The sequence below is a fragment of the Syngnathoides biaculeatus genome, chromosome 17 (genome assembly GCF_019802595.1).
Source record: "Syngnathoides biaculeatus isolate LvHL_M chromosome 17, ASM1980259v1, whole genome shotgun sequence".
NCBI lineage: Eukaryota > Metazoa > Chordata > Actinopteri > Syngnathiformes > Syngnathidae > Syngnathoides > Syngnathoides biaculeatus.
This window is the reverse complement of record NC_084656.1, coordinates 217,237-244,924: the sequence shown is the minus strand read 5'-3', so window position 1 is coordinate 244,924 and position 27,688 is coordinate 217,237. Positions and strand designations below refer to the sequence as shown.

The 27,688-nt window shown below is 44.0% G+C and overlaps 1 protein-coding gene and 1 long non-coding RNA gene across 12 annotated transcripts in view; both read right to left on the bottom strand.

Annotated features, from left to right (window-relative positions):
- Window positions 1-27,688, bottom strand: part of fbxw2 (F-box and WD repeat domain containing 2) — a 121,123-nt gene that overhangs the window by 50,168 nt on the left and 43,267 nt on the right. The gene's annotated exons all lie outside the window — the stretch shown is intronic.
- On the bottom strand, window positions 1,609-27,682 carry LOC133490475 (uncharacterized). Of its 2 annotated transcripts, XR_009792231.1 has the most exons (4): window positions 23,961-27,682; window positions 21,316-21,363; window positions 2,505-2,699; window positions 1,609-2,296 (listed from the first exon to the last, which is right to left on the bottom strand). It is a non-coding gene; the product is annotated as an uncharacterized LOC133490475 (long non-coding RNA). The 2 variants fall into 2 exon arrangements; XR_009792232.1 differs by lacking the exon at window positions 21,316-21,363.

The following is a 27,688-nucleotide window of genomic DNA, read 5'->3' as shown; positions in this document are numbered from 1 at the left end:
ATCAAGCCGGTGACCCTCCGCATTGGAAGGAGCCAGATGGCTGGGGCATCTGATTCGAATGCCTCCTGGACACCTCCCTCGTGAGATGTTCCAGGCATGTCCCATCGGAAAGAGACCCCGGGGACGACTTTGGACATGCTGGAGAGACTATGTCTCTCGGCTGGCTTGGGAAAGGCACCAGCACTCCCGCAACCCTCGTGGGGCTAAGAAAATTGATGGATGGATATATACATGTAATCACTTTAGGGAAGTCCCAATTTTCATTTTTTTTTTTTGTATTTTGTATTCCAGATATAAATAAACCATTAGAATAGAAAATCCTACGCCGTACTCAGAAAATAAAAATATTTTTTTTAAAAATGTACTCACCGCTTTTCCACTGGATGTACAAGTGGTCCTTTCATCAAATTGTCATGGATCATTAGTAAATGGATATGTAACACGTCTTCGTCCAAACAAACAACTTCGTATCTATTACCTAGTATCTATGTTATGCAGACAAGTTGATCATGATCCAAGTTCATTCCGGTACGCTCTAATTTTGGTTCAACCTTAACACACGACACCACTGGAATTCCGCCACAGTTGGCATTAGGTCACAAAGAGACCATGAACACCAGTCTTTCAAAACGAGCCTGTCTGAAACATCTCCGAGGTACATGTTATGCCCTCCGTCAGCGTCACGCCCCCTCTCCAACACGTCAAATTCCGAACGTGTGTATTCTGGCTCAAACACACGAACATTGTACTTATTTTTGAGTTGTCTGCTCAATGGCGGGAGTTGCAATAACACGGAGCATCGATTCGCTGTTATACTCGCTTTATTGGCGCTTAGCACACAACCCTTCTCGGAGATGCGCGCGTGCACTGTCACCATCACTGCAGGCGTGGCAAACGCTGATTGGCTGTCTGTTTTCCAGCCGGGCTCATTGAAATGTCTGAGCGAGAGAGGAATTTTGAGATTACTTTTCCAATTTAGAGATGTTTCTTGGTGAAATTGTGGATAAGTCTGGCATTAAAAGAAACACTGAACCCTCAGAAAGTACCAAAACTACAAAGAGGTTTTGTTAAAAGACAAGTTGTGGAGTTATGTTGATCATCTTTTATTTCCTGAAAACTTGGAACACTGCTGACATGGGTGAATGAAAGCAGCTTAAGTATAAAATATTTTAATACCGCTAATCGTTTGACCATTCTCAACTAGAAAAACAGGATAATATTGTGTACAAATGGCGACACGGCGGCTCAGCTGGAAAGTGTTGGCCTCACAGTGCGATGGACCCATATTCAATCCCAGGCCTCCCTGTGTGGAGTTTACATGTTCTCCCCGTGCCTGCATGGGTTTTCTCCAGGCACTCCGGTTTCCTTCCATATCCCAAAAACGTGTAACATTAATCGGACAATCTAAATTGCCCCTAGGTGTGATTGTGAGTGCGGCTATTTGTCTCGATGTGCCCTGTGATTGGCTGGCAACCAGTTCAGGGTCTACCCTCCCTTTTGCCCGTTGAGATCTGGGATAGGCTCCAGCTCTCCCGCAACGCTTGTGTACATAAGCAGCTAAGAAAATGGATAGATGGATACAAACCTTTTGTTTATTTATTTGTGCAGGGTTTTTTATTTTGATAAAATACTACATAGCATTAACACAAGCAGTATACTCGTCACTCACAGAATAGGAGACATAAAAAATAATGTGTGCACCATGAAATAAACCTCTGCTTTATCCAAACGTTTTTTTTTCCCTCATTTTATAAGCTTTGAACGTTATTTTTCCATATTAATTGTAGATGTTGCAGGAGGCATCTTCTCCACAAGAGGTTGATGTCGAACCAGCAAATACGGAACCTCCATCTTTGGTACATTCCAAAGGTTGCCAGACTGATGAAAAGCCTGTTTATGAGAAAGGAACACATATCTTTCTGAAAGTAGAGAATGCTGCAACATGGATTTCAACCTCAGGTGGCCTCAAGATGCTCATATTGACAGACCAAATAAGCATTCAGTGAAAATGTTATGAGAAAAACACATTTATCCACAATGTAAGCATACAGTTCAATAAAAATGCCATGATTGTAGGTCTGTGGTGTTTGTTCACTTCATAAACATATATTCACATTTACACAAAGACAAAAAAAATTCAGAATATTAAATAAGTTAAACTATTAAATCCCATGTACTCTTGGCCATCTGCCACAAATTTTAGACACACAGCAGGATGGAAGTGGCACGTGTTTTTTTTCCACCTACAATTAATTCCTCAACACCATCTCGCAAGCTGTCTATAAGCACTGTAGACCTGAAAATAAGAAAATATACTCATGTGACAATTTTCCAGAATGGGACTTTGTGTGAACAAGCATTGATTACACAAATGCTGCTTTTAGCATGACCAATAATAATGTAAACAATTTTCTTTTTTTAAAAAAAATCTGAATGTAAATAGCAAAAAAGCTGGGCTGATATGGAGAAATATTAATATGAACAATTTTTAAAATAGCTCTTACTCGTGTTATGGAAAATCCAGTCACTGCCGATACGGTTGCCTAAATTATACTCATGAGTTCAGAGAGCTGGCAATAAATCCTGGGTGCACTGTAGTGGGTGGTCTGGATAATGTGCCATTTTCTGGTGAATATATTGACTCTGATGGCAACAACAACTTTCTTCTGTTGTTTCCATTCCAGCATTTACATGCATACCTGTAGATATAATAATAAAAAAAATCTGTTCACATTCACAAACTTCTACAGCTCAAAGACCAATACCAGTCAAGTACTCAGAACTCAGGTAAGAGGTTGTTCCCCAAAATCCCACAATACATGGCTGCGGTCATCCTCTCCTTAATACAGAGCAGTTGTCCAATCCCATGTGCAGAAAAACACCCCCAAACAATGATGCTACCACCCCCATGCTTCACAGTAGGGATGGTGTTCTTAGGATGGAACTCACCATTCCTCCAAACACGGCTAGTGGAATTATGACCAAAAAGTTCAATTTTGGTTTCTTCTTGTGTTGTCTTATCTGATACAACAAATAGATGAGATGTATTTCAAGGATTCACTCTTTACTCACCAGTTGTCGAACATGTACCCCCTTTGGGTGACTTCCGTACCTTATATATCCTCTATATCCGGTGACTGAGCATGCTGGGTAATGTAGTTATTCTATCTAAGCTATAACATCACATCTTTCCCCTATCAAGAAAATTCAAATAAAATTAACATATGGTTTCTCTTTTAACTTTACTATTAGCATTGTAACTGATTGTAAACAATTACCAACAATCGGCACAAACATTTCATTGAGAAAGAAAAAGTACAGGTACCAACTCTCAAGGCATCCAGACAACAGCTGATCAACATGTCAACAATCCACTTTTTTTTTTCTTTACTCACCCAGTATATTGCATCAACAGCTCTTGATCACCCTCTTAGGTGGCTGAACATGTTTCTTAGGTCTCAAAAGTCCCTTAATAGCAGGTGATGCAGGCACTTTCATCGGACCATTGTCAGCACAGTCAGGCAGACTGCCAGCTAGCTCAGTAGATCCAGCTGTGTCCTGCTGAACCGCTTCCTGGCCCACAGTGTCCTCCTGACTCTGCTGCCGCTGAAGGTCCGTCCGGTTCCTCCTCACCGTCGGTCCACTGCCCATCTGGACTTGGTAGGAACGTGGAGCAACTTCTACCTGCACGTGTCCCGTTTGCTTCCATGTGCCTGTGGAGCAGTCTCTGAGATGCACAACACCTCCAGGCTTCAGCATGGGCAGATGTTTCGCTTTCGATTATGCCACTGTCCCTGTTTTGCCTTTTGGTCCTCCTTTGCCCTCCTGATTCTAAATGCTCCTTAGGGTGTTAGCAGGTCTTCATTAACTGGCAGGTTAGAGCGGATGCGTCTACCCATCAGCATTTATGCTGGCGACAGCCCATTTTGCAAAGGTGCACTCCAGTATAGGGGAGAAGATGTGATGTTATTGCTTAGATAGAATAAAAACTGCATTACCCAGCATGCTCAATAGCTGGATGTAGAGGATATATAAGATACGGAAGTCGCCCAAAGGGGTTAAACAGTACATGTTTGACAAGTGGTGAGTAAAGAGTGAATCTTTGAAATACGTCTCGTCGATTTGTTATATCAGATAACACGACAACACACATCTGACCACAAAACTTTCTTCCATGACTCCTCTGTGTCATCCAAATGGTCATTGGCAAACTTCAAATGGACCTTGACATGTGCTGGTTCAAGCAGGGGAATCTTCCGTACCATGCATGATTTCAAACCATGACATCTTGTATTACCAACAGTCACCTTGGAAATGGTGGTCCCAGTTCTTTTCATGTCATTGACTAAGTCCTGTCGTGTCGTCCTGGGCTGATTCTTCCCCTTTCTGAGGATCATTGAGACCCCACGAGGTGAAATACAGCTGCAAATACTTAATTGCAGCTGTATCAAACAAATAAATCATGAAAAAAAATCATACATTGTCATTTCTGGATTTTTCCTTTTATATTATGTCTCTCATAGCGGACACACACTTATGAAGAAAATTTCAGACCCCTCCATGATTTCTAAGTGGGAGAACTTGCACTATAGCAGGGTGTTCGAATACTTATTTTTTTCACTGTATTTCGTCTGCATTTGAACATTTCTGTTGAACTGGCTCAAATTGATAACATTTACTACCTTTATAAAGCTTGTATTCTTCACCGTCTTTGTGGGACCCTTCAGAATCATGTTCATCGCTCCAATTATTGGAAAATTCAGCATCATTCTGACAATGGAGCCGAATGGCCGCCATTGATCTTTATATCAACTTCTGACGCCACGTCCCTTCTCGGGTTTTTCCGCTGTTTGGTCACGTATTTCCGCCAAATCCAGCAAAGTGCGATCATTTTTGCTACTCGAAAAATAAAAATGTTTCCTTCATTACAGATTTAAGATTTGAATAGAGCATAAAAAATAATAATATAATATCAGCAAAAGGTGCATTGAACACTTTCCATATCCTTTAATTTATGGATTTGGAGATTGGAAGCTCACCAATTCCTCGTGGCGCATAAATCCACCCACCTCAACTTGCCACTAATAATTAAAAAGGGAATACAACGATTTGCAAATCATTTTCAACATTTATATGACAGCCAAGGTAATCAGAGAGACAGGCAGGAGAGTACTTGGTGTGTCTTCTGGTAGGAAAGGGGAGAAGGAGACTTGGTGGTGGAACCCCAAAATACAGGGAGTCATACTAGGAAAGAGATTAGCGAAGAAGTGGGACACTGAGAGGACCGAGGAGAGGCGAAAGGAGTACATCGAAATGCGACATAGGGAAAAGGTAGAGGTGGAAAAGGCTAAACAAGAGGCATATGAAGACATGTACACCAGGTTGGACACGGAAGAAGGAGAAAAGGATCTCTACAGGTTGGCCAGACAGAGGGATAGAGATGGGAAGGATGTGAAGCAGGTAAGGGTGATTAAGGATAGAGATGGAAATGTGTTGACTGGTGCCAGTAGTGTGCTAAATAGATGGAAAAAATACTTTGAGAAGTTGATGAATGAAGAAAATGAGAGAGAAGGAAGAGTTGAAGAGGCAAGTGTGAAGGACCAGGAAGTGGCAATGATTAGTAAGGGGGAAGTCAGAAAGGCACTACAAAGAATGAAAAATGGAAAGGCAGTTGGTCCTGATGACATACCGGTGGAGGTATGGAAGCAATTTGGAGAGATGGCTGTGGAGTTTTTGACCAACTTATTCAACAGAATATTAGCGGGGGTAAGGATGCCTGAAGAATGGAGGAAAAGTCTTCTAGTTCCCATTTTTAAGAACAAAGGCGATGTTAAGAGCTGTAGGAATTATAGAGGAATAAAGTTGATGAGCCACACAATGAACCCCAAAACCCTAACTCTAAGTTATGGGAAAGAGTAGTGGAGGCTAGACTCAGAACAGAAGTAAGTATCTGTGAGCAACAGTATGGTTTCATGCCTAGATAGAGTACCACAGATGCATTATTTGCCTTGAGGATGCTAGTGGAAGAGTACAGAGATGGTCGGAAGGATCTACATTGTGTCTTTGTGGATCTAGAAAAAGCCTATGACAGGGTAACAAGAGAGGAACTGTAGTACTGCATGCGTAAGTCTGGTGTGGCAGAGAAGTATGTTAAAATAGTACAGGACATGTATGATGGCAGCAGAACAATGGTGAGGTGTGCCTTAGGTGTGACAGAAGAATTTAAGGTGGAGGTGGGACTGCATCAGGGATCAGCTCTGAACCCCTTCCTGTTTGCAATGGTAATGGATTGGCTGACAGATGAGGTTAGACTGGAATCCCCTTGGACCATGATGTTTGCAGATGATATTGTGATATCCAGTGAAAGCAGGGAGCATGCAGAGGAACAATTAGAAAGATGGAGCCATGCACTGGAAAGGAGAGGAATGAAGATTAGCCGAAGTAAAACAGAATATATGTGCGTTAATGAGAGGGGTGGGGGAAGAGTGAAGCTCCAGGGAGAAGAGATAGCGAGGATGGAGTACTTCAAATATTTAGGGTCAACAATCTAGAGCAATGGTGAGTGTGGTAAGGAAGTGAAGAAACGGGTCCAAGCAGGTTGGAACAGCTGGCGGAAGGTGTCCGGTGTGTTATGTGACAGAAGAGTCTCTGTTTGGATAAAGGGCAAAGTTTACAAAACAGTGGTGAGGCCGGCCATCATGTATTAGAGACGGTGCCCCTGAAGAAACAACAAGAAGCAGAACTGGAGGTAGCAGAAATGAAGGTGTTGAGGTTCTCGCTCGGAGTGAGCAGGTTTGATAGGATCAGAAATGAGCTCATTAGAGTGCGAAGGACCAGGAAGTGGCAATGATTACTCAGGGAGAAGTCAGAAAGGCACTACAAAGGATGAAAAATGGAAAGGCAGTTGGTCCTAATGACATACGGGTGGAGGTATGGAAGCAATTTGGAGGGATGCCTGTGGAGTTTTTGACCAACTTATTCAACAGAATATTAGCGGGGGAAAAGATGCCTGAAGAATGGCGAAAAAGTGTTCTAGAGTGAAGTTCCAGGGAGAAGAGATAGCGAGGGTGGAGGAATTCAAATATTTAGGGTCAACAATCCAGAGCAATGGTGAGTGTGGTAAGGAAGTGAAGAAATGGGTCCATGCAGCTTGGAACACCTGGCGGAAGGTTTCTGGTGTGTTATGTGACAGAAGAGTCTCTGCTAGGATGAAGGGCAAAGTTTACAAAACAGTGGTGAGGCCGGCCATGATGTACGGACTAGAGACGGTGGCACTGAAGAAACAACAAGAAGCAGAACTGGAGGTAGCAGAAATGAAGATGTTGAGGTTCTTGCTCGGAGTGAGCATGTTGGATAGGATTAGAAATGAGCTCATTAGAGGAAGAGCCAAAGTTGGATGTTTTGGAGACAAGATTCGAGAGAACAGACTTCGATGGTTTGGACATGTTCAGAGGCGAGAGAGTGAGTATATTGGTGGAAGGGTGCTGAGAATGGAGCTGCCAGGCAAAAGAGCGAGAGGAAGACCAAAAGAGCGAGAGGAAGACCAAAGAGAAGGTTTATGGATGTGGTGAGGGAAGACATGAGGACAGTTGGGGTTAGAGTGGAAGATGCAGGAGATAGGCTAAGATGGAAAAAGATGACACGCTGTGGCGACCCCTGACGGGACAAGCCGAAAGGAAAAGAAGAAGAAGAAGATACAATTGAATACACTACAGAGAGGGTTAGGGTTTGATGAGCGTTATTTTTTTTTATGGCGGTGTCTGTATATGATTTTTATGATCAGATATCAGGCCGCAAAAAAATAGTTTCAGATCAGACTGGATCTAAAATATCTGATTTTACCACTATTATACCAGCAGTCCATTGCACACTGAGCTCCATCACTTATACCCAGACTGCATGGAGAGCTTATCCTGATCACATCAACAGATCGCTAAAGTGCTAACATAGTACCAAGGAGTAAAAAGTGATTGTTGCATGCTGTGTATTTGTTGACACTCCAATTAACGTTCATTGCAAAACTAAACTCAACAAGAATTACACCTCCTGAATGTTCAATATATCACAAACTTCATTTCGTGATTCATTTTTTTTCCACAAAAATCACTTAGCTCAAAGGTAGCACACAATGAATGAAGACCAATTCTGACGAGTGAGTCAAACCTCGCTGAGCCGAGGCTCCCCAGTACATTGGAACCAAAGAAGTCCTCCAGACTGGTTCACTGTTTAAATGGATAAAGCTCCCTGTTGGTCCTGCATATTACACAGCGAATCATGACCATAAAACTCAGGCCATGTCGACGCGACCTATAACACCGTGAAGGAGCACAATGATGGTCAAGAGCTTTAAATCAAAGTGTAGGAAATCAGAATGTAAGTGGAAAAAAAATAATCTCCAAAGTGACTATGACTTCCACAGACAGTGTCTTTGTAAGTTTAACCAAGAGTTGGTCAGGCCTAGACAACAGCACTTTCTAAAATCTTAAATAAGAACCTGAACAATACTCGCACTGTTTGCTGTGGTTGACAAGCTCACAACCGCCCAAATCAGATAGCTCCAAAACTCGTAACAGCCGACCAATGTAATCAGTTTGACTGTTATTTTAGTGAAAAAATACAATCCATCAGGTCAAACATCAGCACAAATCAGCAAAATGATAAAATGATTCTAAATTTGAATCCACCCAGGGAAAACCATTTCCTTGTCAGAATTTGATACAGTTGACAAAAAAAAAAAAAAAAGAAACGGAGAAAACTGTTAAGCAGCAGCTGAACTCATCAATGAGCTATTTCAGCTCAATACCATCTGACTTTTTCAAAACTACTGTGAAGTCAGTGCTTGCTGATTTGCAGCAAATAATCAATTCCCCCTTTCAGTCTGGCGAGTTTTCTAAAGCTCTTAAAAGTAGCTGCTGTTAAGCCTTTTCCAACAAACACAGCACAGGACGATTCCATGTTAGCAAGCTTCAGACTCATCTCATTTCCTTTTCATAGCAGAGATTGTTGAGAAAACTATTTTTAATCAACTCAGCAATTTCTTAAATTTAGATGGACTTTTTGATAAATTTCAATGAGGTTTCCGAACTCATCACAGTACAGAGTCTGCTCTTATCAAAGGACTAAATGGTATAAGGTTGAATATGGACTCAGGAAAGGTGTCAATTTTGGTCTTGTTGGATCTCCGTTCGGCTTTTGATATGGTAGCTCATTATGTACTGCTGAACAGGTTGAAAACGTGGGTAAGACTAACTGGAATGAACGTTAAATTATTGAGGTCCTACCAGGAGGAAAGGAGCTACTTTGTAACCATTGGAAGTGCTCAATCGCAACAAATGGCAATTACCTATGGGGTCCCTCAGGGTCAGTTCTTGGACCCCTCCTGTTCAGCCTGTATCTGCTACCCTTGGGTCAAATTCTTCAAAACTTTAATTTTGACTATAATAGTAGCTATGCAGATGACACACAGTTATATTTAGCAGTGTTTACAGATGTTCAGTTCAATTGAGGTGTTGTGCCACTGTCTAGAGCAGATAAATAACTGGATGAGCCCCCCAAAAATTCAACAAAACCACAATAAAACTGAGAATTGTTTTTGGCAATAAAGAAAGGACAAGCTGTTAGTAAATACTCACTATTTTGAAAAATAACAAAGACAAAGTCCGAAATCTTGGTGTTCTGATAAATTCTGCTTGAATTACAACAGTCATATCAAATCAATCACAAAAACTGCCTTTTACCATCTGAAGAACAAATCTAGAGTGAAGCCTTGTGTGTGTCAAGCAGAGCAGGAAATGCTCATCCATGCTTTTATCTCGAGTAGACTTGAGAACTGTAATGGTCCTCTGACTGCACTCCCCAAAAAGAGCATTAATCAGCTGCAGGTCATTCAGAATGCTGCAGCTCAGGTTCTGACCAGAACACAGGAGTCAGAGCATATAACTCCAATTCTAAAGTCCTTACATTGGCTTCCAGTCATCTTGAGAAAAGTTTTAAAGCTCTGCTACTGGTTTACAAATCACTCAATGGGTTAGGTCCTGAATACGTGAAAGAGATTATGGAATACAAATCCAGTAGAGCTGAGATCAACTCACTTAGGTCAAACAGTGGAGCGCAGAGTCCAAGGCAGGATTTTGCCATTATGCTGCACATAAATGGAATACGTTGCCAAGAGAGGTGACCATAGCCCCAAGTGTAAATGTTTTTAAATCCAGGTTGAAAACTCGGCTTTGTTCTCATGCTTTTTAGAGTATTTCCAATTTTTAACGATAGTTATTCACTGTCCAGGATTTTCAATTGTACTTAATAAATTTTTCCCGTTTTAAATGTTTTATCTCTTTGTATTCAAATCATTTTAATGATGTAAAGCACATTGTGTTACCTTATGTATGAAATGAGCTAAATAAATAAATGTGCTTTGCTTTATGGTTAATTCCTGTCATGATCCTGCCGCTTCAGCACGAGCTGTGTGGGTGCCCGCGCGGCTGCGCTGATTGGGAGGCACACACCTGCGCCTCATGCGGGCTGATCATCCCCTGTGTATATATAGGACCCGGTGACGACTGGTCCTGGGCCAGTTCGTTGAGCTTTATGTCCCGTTCCAGCACTCTCGTATCCCTGATTGAACCTGTGTGTACCGACCTTCGTCCGTTCTCCGACCAACCCCGTAAGCCTGACTCCTTTGATACTTCTGCCTGTGTTGATTGTTCTCCCGTGTACCGACTTCTGCCTGTCCGCTCATCTGCTCTCTTCGCCCGACGTCCGAACTACCGCTGCTGCACCGGACTGCCTGCTCGATCCCCGACCTCTGCATACAATAAACGTGTCTCTTCTCGAATTACCTTGCATCTTCCGAGTTCCTGCATTTGGGTCCGACTCTCGTTTCCGATGGGACGTGACAGAACGATCTGGCCATCACAGGACCCAGCAGGAAAGACCCGGCGTCGCCGGGACCGACGCAAGGTAGACCGTCTGCCGGAGGACCAAGCCTGTCCAATCCGGGTAGGCTCCCTGATGTCCTCCGATTCCGTGTCTTACGCTCCGCCAGCGAGGTATGAATACGTCCCGAACACGACCCGTCCAGCTCCTCATATTCTTCTGGACTCTGACTTTTCGGAATATGAGGAGGACCGTGATTTGTATGCCGGGCTGCCTGAGTACGACTCCGACGACTTTGATTTTGAGTCTCTTTGCCCGGCTTTTGATCCCAGTCAGTTTGCCCCGCCTTCCCGCGTTTCCAGCACCCGAGAGACTTCGCCGGGTAGATCCAAGTGCACCTATCGGTACGAGGGAACCCGCTTGGCCATCTACCCGGGACCTCCGCGTGGCGGCCAGAGGAGACGCCCCGGCCGGGCGCTCCCTGGTGTCTCTCGCTGCGCGGCAACGAAGACACCGTCCTCCCACTCCTCGCCGGTAACGGTGAGACCGGCAGACCCGCAGCTGGTGGCGAAGCTTCCAGCCCAGAGGGAGGAGGTGCCGCCAAATCACGAGGCGTTCCGCCGCGAAATGCGGGCAGAGATAGAGTGGCAGAGCGCCGAATTGGCAGCTCTCACGGCCCAGGTCCGGCAAGGATTGGCGAACCAGCCGAGCTACGCTGACGTCGCAACGGCGACGGACTCACTGCTGACTCAGGTTCACGTTGCCGTGGAAACCGACCCGCCCCCTTGCCATGTGCACGCCACAGTGGGAACAGACTCGCCACCTCAAGTGCACGTTGCAGTGTTGGCGGTTCCGAGCAGAGCTCACGCGGCAGTTGGAACTGACCCGCTCCCGAGACACGCCCACGTGTCAGTTTCGACTGACTCTCCGCCTACTCAGGTTCACGTTGCCCTGGAAACGGATTCGCCACCGCGCCACGCCCACGTTGCTGTTTCAACGGATGCACTGCAAGCTCACGTGGCAGTGAGGACCGACCTGATGCCGCCTCACGTTGCTGTCCAGGAGGTGGCGACGTCTCCACAGCCGCTTCTCGTCCGTGCTCTGGAGTGGCAGTGGCGACCGGCCCGCGGACGCTCCACACTCCTGCTCTGTCGGCGACCGGTCCGCGGTCGCTCCCCGTTCCTGCTCTGTCGGCGACGGGCACGCCCTTACGTTCCTGTCCAGGAGGCGGCGACGGGGTCGCTGCCTTCTCACGTTCCTGTCCAGGAGGCGGCGACGGGGTCGCTGCCTTCTCACGTTCCTGTCCAGGAGGCAGCGACGGGGTCGCTGCCTTCTCACGTTCCTGTCCAGGAGGCGGCGACGGGGTCGCTGCCTTCTTACGTTCCTGTCCAGGAGGGGGCAGTATTGGTGCCGCCTTCTCAAGTTGCTGTCCAGGAGGGGGCGGTACTGGCGCCGCCTTCTCAAGTTGCTGTCCAGGAGGGGGCGGTACTGGCGCCGCCTTCTCAAGTTGCTGTCCAGGAGGGGGCGGTACTGGCGCCGCCTTCTCAAGTTGCTGTCCAGGAGGGGGCGGTACTGGCGCCGCCTTCTCAAGTTGCTGTCCAGGAGGGGGCGGTACTGGCGCCGCCTTCTCAAGTTGCTGTCCAGGAGGGGGCGGTTCTGGCGCCGCCTTCTCAAGTTGCTGTCCAGGAGGGGGCGGTACTGGCGCCGCATTCTCAAGTTGCTGTCCAGGAGGGGGCGGTACTGGCGCCGCCTTCTCAAGTTGCTGTCCAGGAGGGGGCGGTACTGGCGCCGCCTTCTCACGTTCCTGTCCAGGAGGGGGCGGTACTGGCGCCGCCTTCTCAAGTTGCTGTCCAGGAGGGGGCGGTACTGGCGCCGTCTTCTCAAGTTGCTGTCCAGGAGGGGGCGGTACTGGCGCCGCCTTCTCACGTTCCTGTCCAGGAGGGGGCGGTACTGGCGCCGCCTTCTCACGTTCCTGTCCAGAAGCGGGCGGTACTGGCGCCGCCTTCTCACGTTCCTGTCCAGGAGGAGCTATTCGCTCCAGATGGCTCCCAGCCGCTTCCTGACCAAGCCTCGGTGGCGACCAGTCCCTGGTCGTCTCGCAACCACGGCGTGGGAGGTTCTCATCCAGAGCGATTGCCTGCCTCGTTCTGGTTCCTGCCTCGCCGTTTGGTTCCTCACAGAGGTCGTCCGCCCGAATCGCCCCGTGGGGACCCTGGTGCTTGGCGTCCGGGTCGTCCTCCTGACCTGTCCACCCGGACGCCTCGTGTTTGGTGGCCTGGATGGCCACCAGTCTGGAGTTCAGGGGGGGGCGTGCCCTCCTCCGGACCCCCTTCCTCCCACCCCTGCCTGTGTTAATTAGTGTCTGTTTTTTCGTTTAGGCACGTCTGGGAGCCGTGCCTTGGGGGGGGGGTAGTCATGATCCTGCCGCTTCAGCACGAGCTGTGCGGGTGCCCGCGCGGCTACGCTGATTGGGAGGCACACACCTGCGCCTCATGCGGGCTGATCATCCCCTGTGTTTATATAGGACCCGGGTGACGACTGGTCCTGGGCCAGTTCGTTGAGCTTTATGTCCCGTTCCAGCACTCTCGTATCCCTGATTGAACCTGTGTGTACCGACCTTCGTCCGTTCTCCGACCAACCCCGTAAGCCTGACTCCTTTGATACTTCTGCCTGCGTTGATTGTTCTCCCGTGTACCGACTCCTGCCTGTCCGCTCATCTGCTCTCTTCGCCCGACGTCCGAACTACCGCTGCTGCACCCGACTGCCTGCTCGATCCCCGACCTCTGCATACAATAAACGTGTCTCTTCTCGAACTACCTTGCGTCTTCCGAGTTCCTGCATTTGGGTCCGACTCTCGTTTCCGATGGGACGTGACAATTCCATTGATGTAAATCATGATAAACACATGTGAAAAGCATTGCCCTTAAGTGTGAATGTGAATAGTTGTTTATTTGTGCCCTGTGATTGGCTGGCAACCAGTTCAAGGTGTATCCCGGCCCTTCCTAAAAGATTACCACCAGCGAACCTCGTGAGGATAAGCAGTCCAAGAAAAGGATTTATGGACATTTGCTGTCAAAGATGCCCAAAGATTAAATTATGTTACTTACTACTACTCTGGCAAGGAAATGTTAAAATATCCTCCAACAGATCAGACATCAACACCTGCATAATCAAACTTATTATTAAAATGTACCCAAAGGAGTATGTTTTGGGTAGGGATACAATAGTTTTTACATCTTGCTTCCAAACAATGCTCCTCCAATGTTTTCTACAAAACTGACACAAAAGTACTATATTTTCCAGATGGCAGGCCGCTACTTTCTTCCGGCGCTGTGAACCATGTGGCATATGGAACAATGCATCTAAAAATATTTATATTTTGTCGCTAGCCGCAATGTTTAAACACACAACAGAAACTTGTTCTAATTAAATTCTCTAAATTCTCAAAACATGGCCATTTCCTGTAATGCACTCAAGTTTGGACATGTGGAGATGCCTCCAATTTGTAGAAGTCTAATTTCAACGAGCATAGAAGAAAAATCTACCTCAAGCGCACATAGAAGAAGAATCTCTCTCAGGTGGACGTAGAAGAAAAAGAATCTACCTCAATTGCGTGTAGAAGATAAATCTACTTGCATATGTCTGCAGATACATCTGAGACTTACTGTATTCACTTGGGTCACTCAATCGTTGCGATCAATAACTCTTAACTATGCAAACTTCCTGAGTATACGCTCACTTGCATTCTGTGGTCTGTCCACCACACCTCAGCTGCCCAGTGGTATCCACTACCTCTGTCCTGCATGCTTCCCCTCCGATCCTTGTCCTGACCAGTTCCGTCCAATAGTGACCTGTCCTCCTTCACAGGGTGTAGCACCACTGTCCCATACAACACTACACTCATCTGCCTCCTCCAGAGCGACCAGGTCCAGCTGCAAGGTCTCATCTTCCCTGAGGTGATGGGGACCCATTGGAGAGGAGCCTCAAAGGTCAGCATCCTTGCACGAGCTCCTTACAGCACTTTGTGGCACTCCCTAAACTCTGACGAGAACCTGCCCTCAGGCCGAAGCCAGAAGCTCGACCCACCTGCCTCAGTCGTGGTCAACACTTTTGAGTTCAACTTTGCAACTTACTGAAAATTAAGACTGGTGCATATTTGTGTTAAATTAACTAGAACAGTGCTTTCTAGTATGTGCCTGGCCATCCCACGCTCAATGACCCCCCCTAGTTTGTGTTTTATTTGTCTCGTCTTGCCTGTTGTAAATTACCCAGTTAGTTCTTTTAAAATTTTGATAAAGTGTTTGTGTTTGAGTTAAGCAGAACCAACAAGCATCTGAATCAGAGAACCCAAACTGACGAATGTGAAGCAAGCCTTCAATGACTGAGATTGAGGAATAATTCACAAGGTTTCTCATTATTTTCCTTGCTATCCACAAGTAATAAGTCACATGGTGCCCCATATGTCAAAAGTATTCATTTCACTTCAACTCAGAATTTTGTAGCACGGTGGCATGTCTAGTAAGAACGTTGGCCTCACAGTTCTCATGACCGGGGTTCAAATTCCAGCCGTGCTCGTGTGGAGTTTGCATGTTCTCCCTGTGCCTGCGTGGGTTTTCTCTGGGCACTCTGGTTTCCTCCCACATCACAAAAACTAGTGCTAATTGGAACTTCAAATTACCCTTAGGGAGTGCAGATGGTTTGTCTCCATGTGCCCTGTGATTGTCTGGCAACCAGTCCAGGATGATACCCGCTTCCTGCCTGCAGATAGCTGGGATAGGCTCCAGCACCCCTGCAGCCCTTGTAAGGATAATCGGCCCAGAAAATGGATGGATGGATCTAAAAATTACGCCAAACCTTCTCATATGTCTTCTAAGCGCTGGTTCTGGCTGGGACCTTCTTCTTTCCCTTTTGGCTGGTCCCATTAGGAGTCGCCACAACGCGTCATCTTTTTCCATCTCAGCCTATCTCTTACATCTTCCTCTCTCACACCCACTGCCCTCATGTCTTCCCTCACAACATCCTTCAACCTTCTCTTTGGTCTTCCTCTCGCTCTTTTCACTGGCAGCTCCATCCTCAGCACCCTTCTACCGATATACTCCCTCTCTCGACTCCGAAAATGTCCAAACCAAGTCCGCTTTCTTGAAACTTGTCTCCAAAGCATCCAACTTTGGCTGTCCCTCTAATGAGCTCTTTTCTAACCCTATCCAACCTGTTCACTCCTAGAGAGAACCTCAACATCGACCTGTCTCTTCAGTGGCACCATCTCTAATCCGTGCATTATGGCTTCACCACTATTTTATATGCTTTTTATATACCTTTATTGTAGATGAGACTCTTCTCTGCAGTCCCACCTCCACCTTAAATTCTTCTGTGGCACCTACGGCACACCTCACCACTGTTCTGCTGCCCTCAAGCATGTCCTGTACTATTCTAACATATTTCTCCACCACGCCAGACTCACACATGTAGTATCACAGTTACTCTCATGGTACTCTGTCATTGGCTTTCTCTAGATCCACAAAGACACAATGTAGGTCCTTTTTATGTTCTCTGTACTTTTTCACTAGCATCCTTAGGGCAAATAACGCATCTGTGGTACTCTTTCTAGGCATGAAAAAATACTGTTGCTCATAGATACTTACTTCTGTCCTTAGTCTAGCCCAGTGGTTCCCAAAGTCAACCTTGGCCCGGACCCCCAGCGAGTGGTTCAAAAAGATCCCGGACGCCCAACCTCAACTTTCGCCAAACGCAGCGCAAACCACAATCAAAGTCAAGTCCACTCCCGCCTCTTCTGCCTCTCTGCTAAGGTACCGGCACTGTAGGGCTGCGGTGTGGCGCTGCCTGAATCACTCATCTGGGCTGGGCTCAAAATAGGATAGATAGGATGTAAGACATAGCGAGACAGAAGAAGAAAAAAAAATGTTCTTTTCGTCAGAAAAAGATTTCATTACTCTCAGACATCGTGTTGCGGACCCGTGGAAAGATGTTTTTTACCCCCTGGGGGTCCGTGGACCCCTCTTTGGGAACAACTGGTCTAGGACAAACCGCCTCTCCATTTTTCAACCTCTTTCATGCTTTTCTAATTTCTCCTTACTGATCATTGCCACTTCCCGGTCCTTCACACTTGCTTCTTCTACTCTTCCTTTTCTCCCATTTTCTTCATCAACTTCTCAAAGCATTCTTTCCATCTATTTAGCACACTGCTGGCACAATACACACATTTCAAATGCTATCCTGAATCACCTTCACCTGCTGCACATGCTTCCCATCTCTATCTCTCTGTCTGGCCAACATTTAGAGATCCTTTTCTCCTTTTTCCGTGTCGAACCTGGTGTACGTCATATGCCTCTTTATTAGTCTTCGCCACCTCGATCTTTGCACTACGTCGTTGTATGACTTCCTTTATTTTGGGGTTCCACCATGAAGTCTCCTTCTCCCCATTCCTACCAGAAGACACGCCAAGTACTATCCTGCTTGTCGCTCTGATCACTTTGGCCGTAGTAGTCCAGTCTTCTGGGAGTTCCTCCTATCCACCGAGATCCTGTCTAACCTCTTTCTTAAAGGCAGCACAACATTTTTCCTTTCTCAGCTTCCAACACATGGTTACTGTGGTTACTCTGGCTTATCGCCCTCTGACTCTCCCTTTGTTTTCTTAATCTTCCTCCCCACCACCAGAGTGATCCTACACACCACCATCCTATGCTGTCGAGCTACACGCTCCCCTACCACTACCTTACAGTCAGTAACCTTCAAATTACATCATCTCCACAAAATGTAATCCACCTGCGTGCTTTTACCTGCGCTCTTGTAGGGCACCCTATGTTCCTGCCTCTTCTGGAAAAAAAAAGTGTTCACTACTGCCATTTCCACCATCTGTCCTTCAAAGGTTCCTTTCCTGGATGCCGTACTTAGCCATCACTTCTTCATTGCTCTTGTTTCCTTCACCAACCTGTCCATTACAATCTGCACCAATCACAACTCTCTCTCTGGGATGCTCAAAACTACTTCATCTAGTTCCTTCCAGAATTTCTCTTTGAACTATAGGTCACATCCAACCTGTGGGGCATAGCCGCTAATCCCATTATACATCACACCCTCAGAATCAGAATGAGTTTACTGGAAAAGTGTGTAAAAACACACGAGGAATTTTTCCCCGGCAATCGGTGCTGCCTTGTTACGACATTCAGAACAAAGAAGTTACAAGAACAAAGAACAAGAGACATTTCTGTTTATAGGAACGATTCCGTACAAGAGTCACAGATGTGCAAGATTTAAAGTCTTCTTCATTTCGAACAGGTAGAAGACAAGTGTGTGTCAAAGTCCCACATTGTGTTAAGCTAGTACAGAGTGCCTTCAACTGTTCGCGGTTTCCGTTATAGACTAGTGCAATGACAATTGTGCAAAGGGAGCAATTTAAAGTGACGAATCGTGCGATAGTCTACAAAATACATTGCTAATACAGATACTGATAGGACCAGCAGGATCTGAGTGCGTGTCCCAACAATGGCACAAGGCAGAAAGTAGTAGGTTCGCTGATTAAGAATTTAATGATTTATTGCCAGAGGGAAAAAAAAATGTTCGAATTCCTGCTAGTTTTGACTTCCATTGATCTGTAGCGCTTTCCCGACGGAAGGAGCAGGAAGAGCTGGTGGCTCAGATCTGGAGGGTCCCAAAGGATCCTGCCCGCTCTGGACCTAGTTTGATTGTGTGCAAGTCTTAAATAGTGGGTGGAGTGGTGCCGACAATCTGTTCCGTGGCTTTGATTGTCCGTTGCAGTCGGAGTTTGTCCCTTTTTGTGGCAGCCCCAAACCAGACTATGAGAGGGGTACACAGTACTGATTGTTTGAACGCTGTGTAGAACTCCCAGCAGCTCTTGCGACAGGCCATGCTTCCTCAGGACTGGCAAGAAGTACATCATTTGCTGGGCTTTTTTAGGGATGGAGTTTATGTTTGTCTCCCACTTTAGGGCCTAAGGGTCAGGGGGCAGCTGTGGTGACGGATTGCTCCTGAAGTCCATAATCATTTGTATAATATTTAGTGTTCAACGCCAGGTTGTGTTGACCACTCCAAAGTTCCAGTCTCGTCACTTCCTGTCGATATGCATACTCGTTGCCCTCTTTGATGAGGCCGATGACCGTGGTGTCATCTGCAAACTTCAGGAGTTTGACAGTCGGATGCCTTGAAGTGCAGCCATTTATTTGTCAATTTCAGGTTTCAGCCTCATCACTCAATCTGATACTCTTTTCACCTCCAAAACTTTTTTAGCCAGCTCTTTTAAAATAACCCCTACTACATTTCTCTTCCCATCTATGCCATAATAGAATACTTTAAACCCTGCCCTTAAAGGCTCTGTGCATTCCAATCCACTATCCTCTTCTCCTTTGTCTTCGACCCAAAGTCGCTGAATTTCCACTGACGCCCTGCAAGTTAACTGTGCATTGTTAACCTCGGCCACGACAGATCTGGAGTGGGATTCTTTTGATATTACATTTGTTCGGCAAGTTTTACGCCGGATGCTCTTCCTGACACAGCCCTCTGCATCTATCCAAACTTGGGACCAGCATACAGATTGCATTGGCTTGTGCCCCCATAGGACTGCATTCGCATTTGGGTGGGAGCTTGTCAGCCTCATTCTTTGTCCTCTCTTTGTTCTGGTACACGGTTTGGTAACCGCGGGCCTTGGCGATGGAGACTTGCCTTAGCAGCCCATCAATGAGTCATTGCTAGGCAATCAGGGCAACTGCTAGTAAAGTGATTGTTCTGAAATTGCTAGCAAGCCCCTGAAAAGGCAGGAATACAAATGGTCCTACTCTAGCAACAAGGCGAGATGAACAACAATTTTTCTTCTTCTGCCTCTCATTTTATTTTGTGCATCTTTCTTCTGCAATCAACCTTGTCTCCAAGCTTCTGAGATGCTGTAGCGAACAAGACAAAGATGACACCCTGCAGCATGGCCCACGTTCCCAAAGGAACGGAAAGATAAGGAGACGGCACATTTGTTGTGGCACTCCAACCTGAAGTGGACTGCCAATGAGAACATGAGAGAAAAGACTGGACAGCCGTGGCTAGCATGGTGGTGCTAAACTAATTAATCGCCACCACAGACTCAAAACCCAAGGGGTCTCTTGCCGACATAAAAGCGACACCAATTGGGCTGCCGCGTAGGGACAATTAACGGGTCAAGAGTGATACCCACAGGTGATGGAGCACCACAGCAGACGAGAGTCTTACTCACAAATACGAGGACAGGACAAAAATATCACATTTTGAACAATAAAATAAACACCACTGGTGACTGGATTACTGCAAATGTTGTTGAATCTGTGTTAATTATCCCAGCAAAGAAAAGAAACACACAAATGTTTTTGCAAACAATGAGACAATTGCAATAATCTATACCCAAAGAACACATGAACATTTGACCGTGGACCTAGTCAACGCTAGAGGATAAATGTTCTTGTTATCTGAAACCTAATACTTCATAGTTGCTATAAATGCACTGGTTTAAACCAAATTAAAATTTAAAATGAAAAGTAAGAGGTTTAGTCTGGGGTGTGAAAACACCCATTTGTCCCTTCTCCAGTAATATAAAAACAACAACGACATGCTTGGGTCTCTCTCATGGGGACACTCACTCTACCACGCATCACTCTATTGGGCCGCCTGTCACTCTCCTCCTGGCTGGCGCCCTGCATTTTCAGATCTGCTGAGGTCAACTCCGACTTTAAAGACGCATGGTCTCACCCTCAACAGGTGACACAGACCCATCAAAGAGCGGCCTCGACGTCCAAACATACCTGCATGTGCTTGAAGCAGACTCTGACCGCTCTGACCCTCCTACGAGCAACCGTTCTCTTGGGCTGAACCCAAATGCTCGACCCACCTGCTTCCACCTTTGTCAATGCTGGTAATTTCAACCATGCAGCCTACTTAAATTACACATTGGTGCATATTTGCGTTACATTAACGAGAACGGAACTATCCGTCTAGCGAACCTATGCTCATCGACCCCCTTTTTATCACAATTTAGCTTTCCAAACCAATGTTAATCTGACTTTGTTTGTATGCATCACATTTTATCTTGTTTGTTGCAGTAAATTCCTGTTATTTATTTTTAGAACTGTAAAATTCACTACGTGTAACCTTGTTTTTGTATTTGAGTAAGGAGAAGCAACGAGCTGCTGTAATGGAAAACATAAATTGATATATTGTAGCAAACCAAGGTTTATGAGGTTGATCAACAATTAATAAAAAGAAAGGTTTCTCGTCATTTTCCACAAGTCTCACACACAGAAAATTAGTGATGTGCTGCCCCATAAATTAAAAATTAGATTAAACAGCAGGAAATCTAAAAATTATATCAAACCGGAAGCGATGCAAGTATTCCTCCCCCCGACTTTATCCATTCGAAAATCATCACATTTTATTTACTGTATTTACCGGACTATACGTTGCTCCGGAGTACAAGTCACAACAGCCATAAAATGCCTAAAAAACAAGGAGAAAACATATATAAGTCGCCTTGGAGTATAAGTCGCCTTTTGGGGGGGAAATTTATTCTATAAAATCCAACACCAAGAACAGAAAATTATATATATATATATATATATATATATATATATATATATATATATATTAAAATTTAAATGACAAACAATTTAAAATGAAAATAGAATAGAGCCAACAACAGGCTGAACGGTATGCTGACCTTACATGACACAACTGAGAACGTGCCTGGTATATTAACATGGCATATTAAGATTTATTCCGATAACTACAACATAAATAACATACTAAGAAGTTTATCAACACCATCCATGTCTACTTCAAATATCGGTAACTAAAATTCAATGAAATCTTCATCCTCTGTGTCACTTTTCATCAACTCCGCTAACTCTGGAGGTAGAAAATGCGGTGTTTCCTCTTTTACGTCACTTACGTCAGACTCATCGTCAGTTGCAGTTACAACTAGTCTACTCCAGACTTTCTGAATCCTGACAGGATGGTTTTGGTTGTCAAGGAAGCCCATACTTTGTAGAGCCATCCAATGGCTTCCTGGAAAGTTGCATGGCGGATTCATCTGGAAGCTGTGCTCTCCATCCATCATCCACTGCTCCCGCGGCAGGGATCGGGAACCTATGGCTTGCAAGCCATGCATGGGTCTTTTTGTGGTTGCATATGGCTCGCGGAGCGCTCATAACAACATACTGTACATGTGATTTCTGTCGTGCGGCCAACACAAATGACGGAGAGAAGGTTTGTCCGAGTGGGGTTGCCGTTGTTTAGAGCGGCAGGCAACGCAAATGACGCAGAGACAGTTTGTCCTAGTGGGGTTGCCATAGTGCAGAGGCTTCAGGTCAAACGCCCATCGTTTTGGAACAACTATGTAATTATGGAAACCCTTTTGACAAAGGTCGCTCAAAGAAAAAAATATGAGAAGTTGAGGAGATCAAACGGATAAAAGACATCCCTTTGTCGGCAAGAACCATCATAATGGCAAATCAAATTGAATTACGTTCACGATCAACGAACGAAAGTACTTTTGTCATCATTGGTTAGCAAAATCATAATGTTTTTTAAAATAATCTGAAGAATATGATTTTCTCTTTAATGGCATTTTTTTCAGTCCTTCTCAGTTGTTATAAGTTAGAGCTAATGTTGAAATGCTCAATTTTCAGAAATACAGAAGTAGCAGGTACAGATACACGGGCCTAGAGTGCCCTCTTACGGTTGTCAGTGTGAAAATAACCAATCAGCGACTCGGAAAATGAATGGATAAAGTGGTAATAATTTCACATATAAATCGTATTTATAAGTAAGTTTGTAAGTATTTATAGTCCGAAAAATACGGTAATCTGGTAATCGCCACACGTGCCCTGAGAGAGACCACTCCAAGAGGTCAGTTCATTTACATTCGTGAGTAGACACAGCAAGTGAATGGCAGACTGTCCTCTCATATATAAGTGGTTCAGCTTCAGACAAAATCTCAACTTTGTCGTCTCTCTCTCTCTCTCTCTCTCTTTTTTTCTCTCTCTCTCTCTCTCTCTCTCTCTCTCTCTCTCTCAGTCTCTCTCCCTCCTGTCTGCAATGGATGCAGAATTTTCCACTTTAGTACAAGAAATGATGTCCTGATTTACTTTTCGTATGCCCATTTTCCTTTGTTTTTTCTTAACCATTATTAGTATTATATCCTTTTTTTAGTTCAACACCAGGCTCATTCAGATTTTCCTCCCACCATTCTTCATCATCTTGTCACCATTGTTATGTAAAATAGCAAATTGCACTCTGACACAATGAAAGACAACTGCTGTTGCTTTGCCTTTACCTGAATAAACAGAAATAAATTACTGGCTGTGTGGTTACACATGGCATACACTTTTGTTCGATACATGCAATTACAATTACACAACCAGACATTTTTATTAATATATGTCCTTATAGTCCTGTCATTTCGCACCTATCCCTGCCGATAGCCAACACGTTCATTTGTAAAATTACAGAATATAGAGCTCGCTCTGAGTACCACAATCTTGGGGCACGGTGAGCACGTTGGATTGAATTTCTGAACATACTATGTTGCTTTTTAGTGCATATGTTGTGTCCGTGCGACCAAGTATAATACAACTATATGTTTGTAAGGAGATCTGTAATAAGATGTACAAAAAAATGTATGCAGTGTTGTGTAAGCGTGCAGCCAGTAATTTCTAATAAAGTCAGTATTGAAATGTAACAAGAGAAGGGAGTGGTTTAGAACTATTGTACAACTGTTTCTCACAGATTGTGTTCAACAGGCTCCAGTTAGCAATGGTTCCACTTTTGTGATCACAACAAAAAATATCTTCCCCTCTTTTCTTAGGAAGAGGTTGAGAGTGTATCTTTCATTTCGTATTTAGATGTATTGTTGATACACAAGATTCCAACAAGGTCACTCTGTCAGTGTGGTACCAGAGATTGAAAACACCTAATGTATAAGAAGAGATAAAACATTGCTAGCACTAACACACACCATGATGACACCCAAGCCCAAGCAGCAATGCAAGAAAAGAAATCCTCACACTACATTAAACAAAATATCTTTAACATACCTGAGTGCCCAATTAATTGCAGACTGTTATCTTTTTGTCTGATTGAACCTCCCGGCAAATCTTATTGATCGTACCAAGGAGCGTGGTCTTCCAGTTGAGCAGTGGTTGTGCAAGTGATGACGTGAATAGGTTGTCTGTGGTAACTGTTCTTTCTTTGTCCATGAATGGTTCCATTAACTTCATCACCACATTTTCAGATGGTTTCTCTCTCACAAGACGACCGGAGTCATTGCCAAGATATGGGACGATATTGCACACATACTTGGATTTCAAGTCACTTGCCACCCAGAACTTGAACACCTACATTAGTTCTATTCTATTCAGGAAGGGCTATGAACAACTGTCATGCTGTGTCTGGGTTCTATGCAGAATCATCCACTCCTGAATATTATGAAGTATGACATGTGTACTGAAACACAGGAAACACTGTAATCAACTTGACACTGTTCTTCTGACCAAGGCAGCTGACTCTCCATCCGCACCTAAAATTCATTTGGACTGTGATAGATTCCTTTTGACCTGTTTTTCACACCACACTGTGCTGTCTTTTGCCTTCTCTGTTGCCCGGTGTGTCTGCTTTCTGGTGGTGATGAAGTCTCCTCACCTGCATAGTGATCATATTTTATAAATGGTAGCAATGAAATACGATTTGAGCCATCAAAACCGCAGCTATTGTTAGAAATCGATCCAAAGATATAATTTGATTTATAAATCCAAAACTAGAATGCATACTGTGTATTGATTTAGCATTGTTTTCGTCTTTTCCTAAAACACAACTACCATAATCAGCAAATAGAGAGGAAATCTTACCATATGAAATTTCTGAGTCCGAACTCAACTGAAGGGCAATGTCTTCTCCATCGGAGTCCCAAGGGTTGACTTGGTTCAGGATCATATCTAAAGCCTGCTGAGTGCTGTAGACTTTCTCCATATTCATTTCCTAATTGACTCAGTAAGTGAACTTCTATGTGCTGTGAAAGAGCTGTTTATCCATCTAATATTTATTGTTCAGTCATCATTCACGTCAACACTGACCCCTCCACCACTCTACACCCAGTAGGGTGTTTTATTTTCCCATTTTGTTTTCACCAGGGTTTTTCGTTAATTTATACAACACACTAACAATGGCCACACTCGCACAGTGTTGCATGGTTGCGCTATACAGTGTATATTTATATTTATAAATAAAAATGTATCAATAACATATACATTAAAGTTATATATTTAACATATACATTAAAGTATGTTATATATATATAATGTATTTGTTATGTATATATAAGGACTATCAAGAAAAATATTAAAAACAATATACTTTAATATAAATGGAAAAAAACAACAATATTGAAAAATCAAAATGTTAATGACAGTTGTGCACAAGAGTATGAGTATGGACTATGGAAGAAAATGGAGGAAGGCCCGATTGCATTCCAATTATTTTGAGAAAAATAATCATCAACTTGCCTATGCTATTTTCAACATCACACAAGGTGTTTTTGACCCAAACTTTTGATGATCCCCCCTCCGCCCTACCCCAAGATAAGCATTGTGGATGACCACATTCCGATGTCCCTATTAGACAATCAGTCAAGCACTTAAAGCATTTCACATCTGTGTATGGTAAATATGGAAAACTGGCTGCATTTGGAAAAGGTAGATAATTGTTGATGACCAGTTGGTAATTTTAAACCACAGAAACTTGTGGCTGTCCTCTTGGCAATGCAGCGGGATTAAGAAAGTTGTGTTTTCTGGGGTTAAATATACTATAAAATTACACTCTTGGTTGTATTTTGCGTGTGTTCTGGTTTTAATTTAGCATTTGTCCTCTAAATCTCAAAATTTTGTAAAGTGTAGCAAGCTTCAGATTATAATTTATTATTATAAAAGGTTTTTTATTGTCATGCCCCCGTTCTCTCCTAACTTTTTTTGTTTCTTTTTCTTTCCGTTTCAGTTTCCTGTTACCCGGCTGAGTGCTGCTGGACACGGGGTCCTGTTGCACATCTGATGGCAATGATGATTAATTGGCCATTAAATATAACAGAAGCAAAAGAAGGGATGCAGATTATTGCATCGCATTGCTCTCCTCTATTGTCCTCGTTCCAATCTCGTGGTAGAATCCCTTTAGTTTTTGTTTTTCTGTTGGCTTCATCCTTTTGCGGTGGCCCTGTCCACCTATTTGTTTTAGAACAGGATTATTAGTCCTAGTTTATGCTGACTTTATTTTCAATGTTTCCTATGTTATGTCCTGTACTGTTACTGCTTCTGTTCACCTGTAACATCCACTTTTAGTTTCCCTTTCTCCTGTATGTTTTTACTACTTTTTATTAAATAGAGTGTACGCTACCAAACCACATCTGCTATTATGGTCCTTATTCTCTCAACGTTACCTCACAGAATAATTTTGCCAAAGCATGGACCCCGCCGACCCTCATCAAGTCCACCTGGCATTGCCAAGCCAAGGCAAATTAGTAGGTCAGCACTAATTCTTTTCTCCCAAGTTAGTGTATGACAGTCCATCTTAATGCGTTAACTCTTTGTGCCACTTGAATTGTAACTTTTTTCCATCACGGCATCCCAATAATCTAATAAATTGTAATCACCAAAAAGTAAATCAGTTGTTATTGTTTTAAATCATTAATTTCCATCCTCAGAGTACTTCATGTTTTCAGAAAAAAATCCATTTATCTTGGCTGTGACTGTGGACATCTTTGTTTGTATAATCTAACAGTTTAGGGTGCCCCAAATTAATTTGGAATAATGTAATGATGGTTTGACAGGGACTACTTGAGATATTCAAAGGGGAAATTTTCTGAGGCAATCAGAATTAAGTATTCACCAAAACCATTACATAATATTTTGTATGCTCACAGCAATATTGTCACTGCACTTACGAGCACCTTAACAAAAAGACTGATCTGTTCATTTTTGTAATTTTATTTTTAGAAACAAGGTCTGAAAGTAAACATGAATATGGTTTCACACAATAGTTTCCATTTTCCATACTGCAAATGCATGAGTTTGACACGGTGAATGAATGGTTAGACCACAGGGCTGAAGTTCTGAGGACGCAGGTTAAAATTCGGCCTCACCTGTGTCGAGTTTGCATGCTCTCCCACTGCCTACATAGGATTTCTCCAGGTACTCTAGATTTCTCCCACATTCCCAAAACATGCATTTTAGGTTAATTGAAATTCCCTAAATTGTACATAAGTGTGAATATGAGTGTTTGCTTTTATACGTATGCCCTGCAATTGGGTGGTGACCAGTTCAGGGTATACCCTGCCTCTCAGAAACAGTAAACTGAGATAGGCGCCAGCAGACCTGTAGCCCTAAAGAGGACAAGCAGTGCTGAAAATGGATGGATAGAAAAGTATCCATTATTTTCTTCACTGTAAATGTTTGCATTTCGTTAAGAAGCACTTTTGTGCTTATACTTTAATTTCCGTGGTGAAATACTGGGAAATTTTCTGAAAATATAACCAACAGTGGGACCAACTCAGTTTCTTTCATTAGTGTTTCTTGACTGTGCTATAACAAAGTACCTCATAGTTTAAATTGAATCCTAGAATGTTTTGGCTGACTATTCATGATGAATTTTACAAATTCTGACAGGGCATGTAAACATATGAACGCAACTGGATAAAAAGCAACTGTATAAAAAGTCAATACAGATGCATAGTGAGTGGGTTATTTTTTTAAACATTGGAAAGAAGTTAAGTAACAGCATA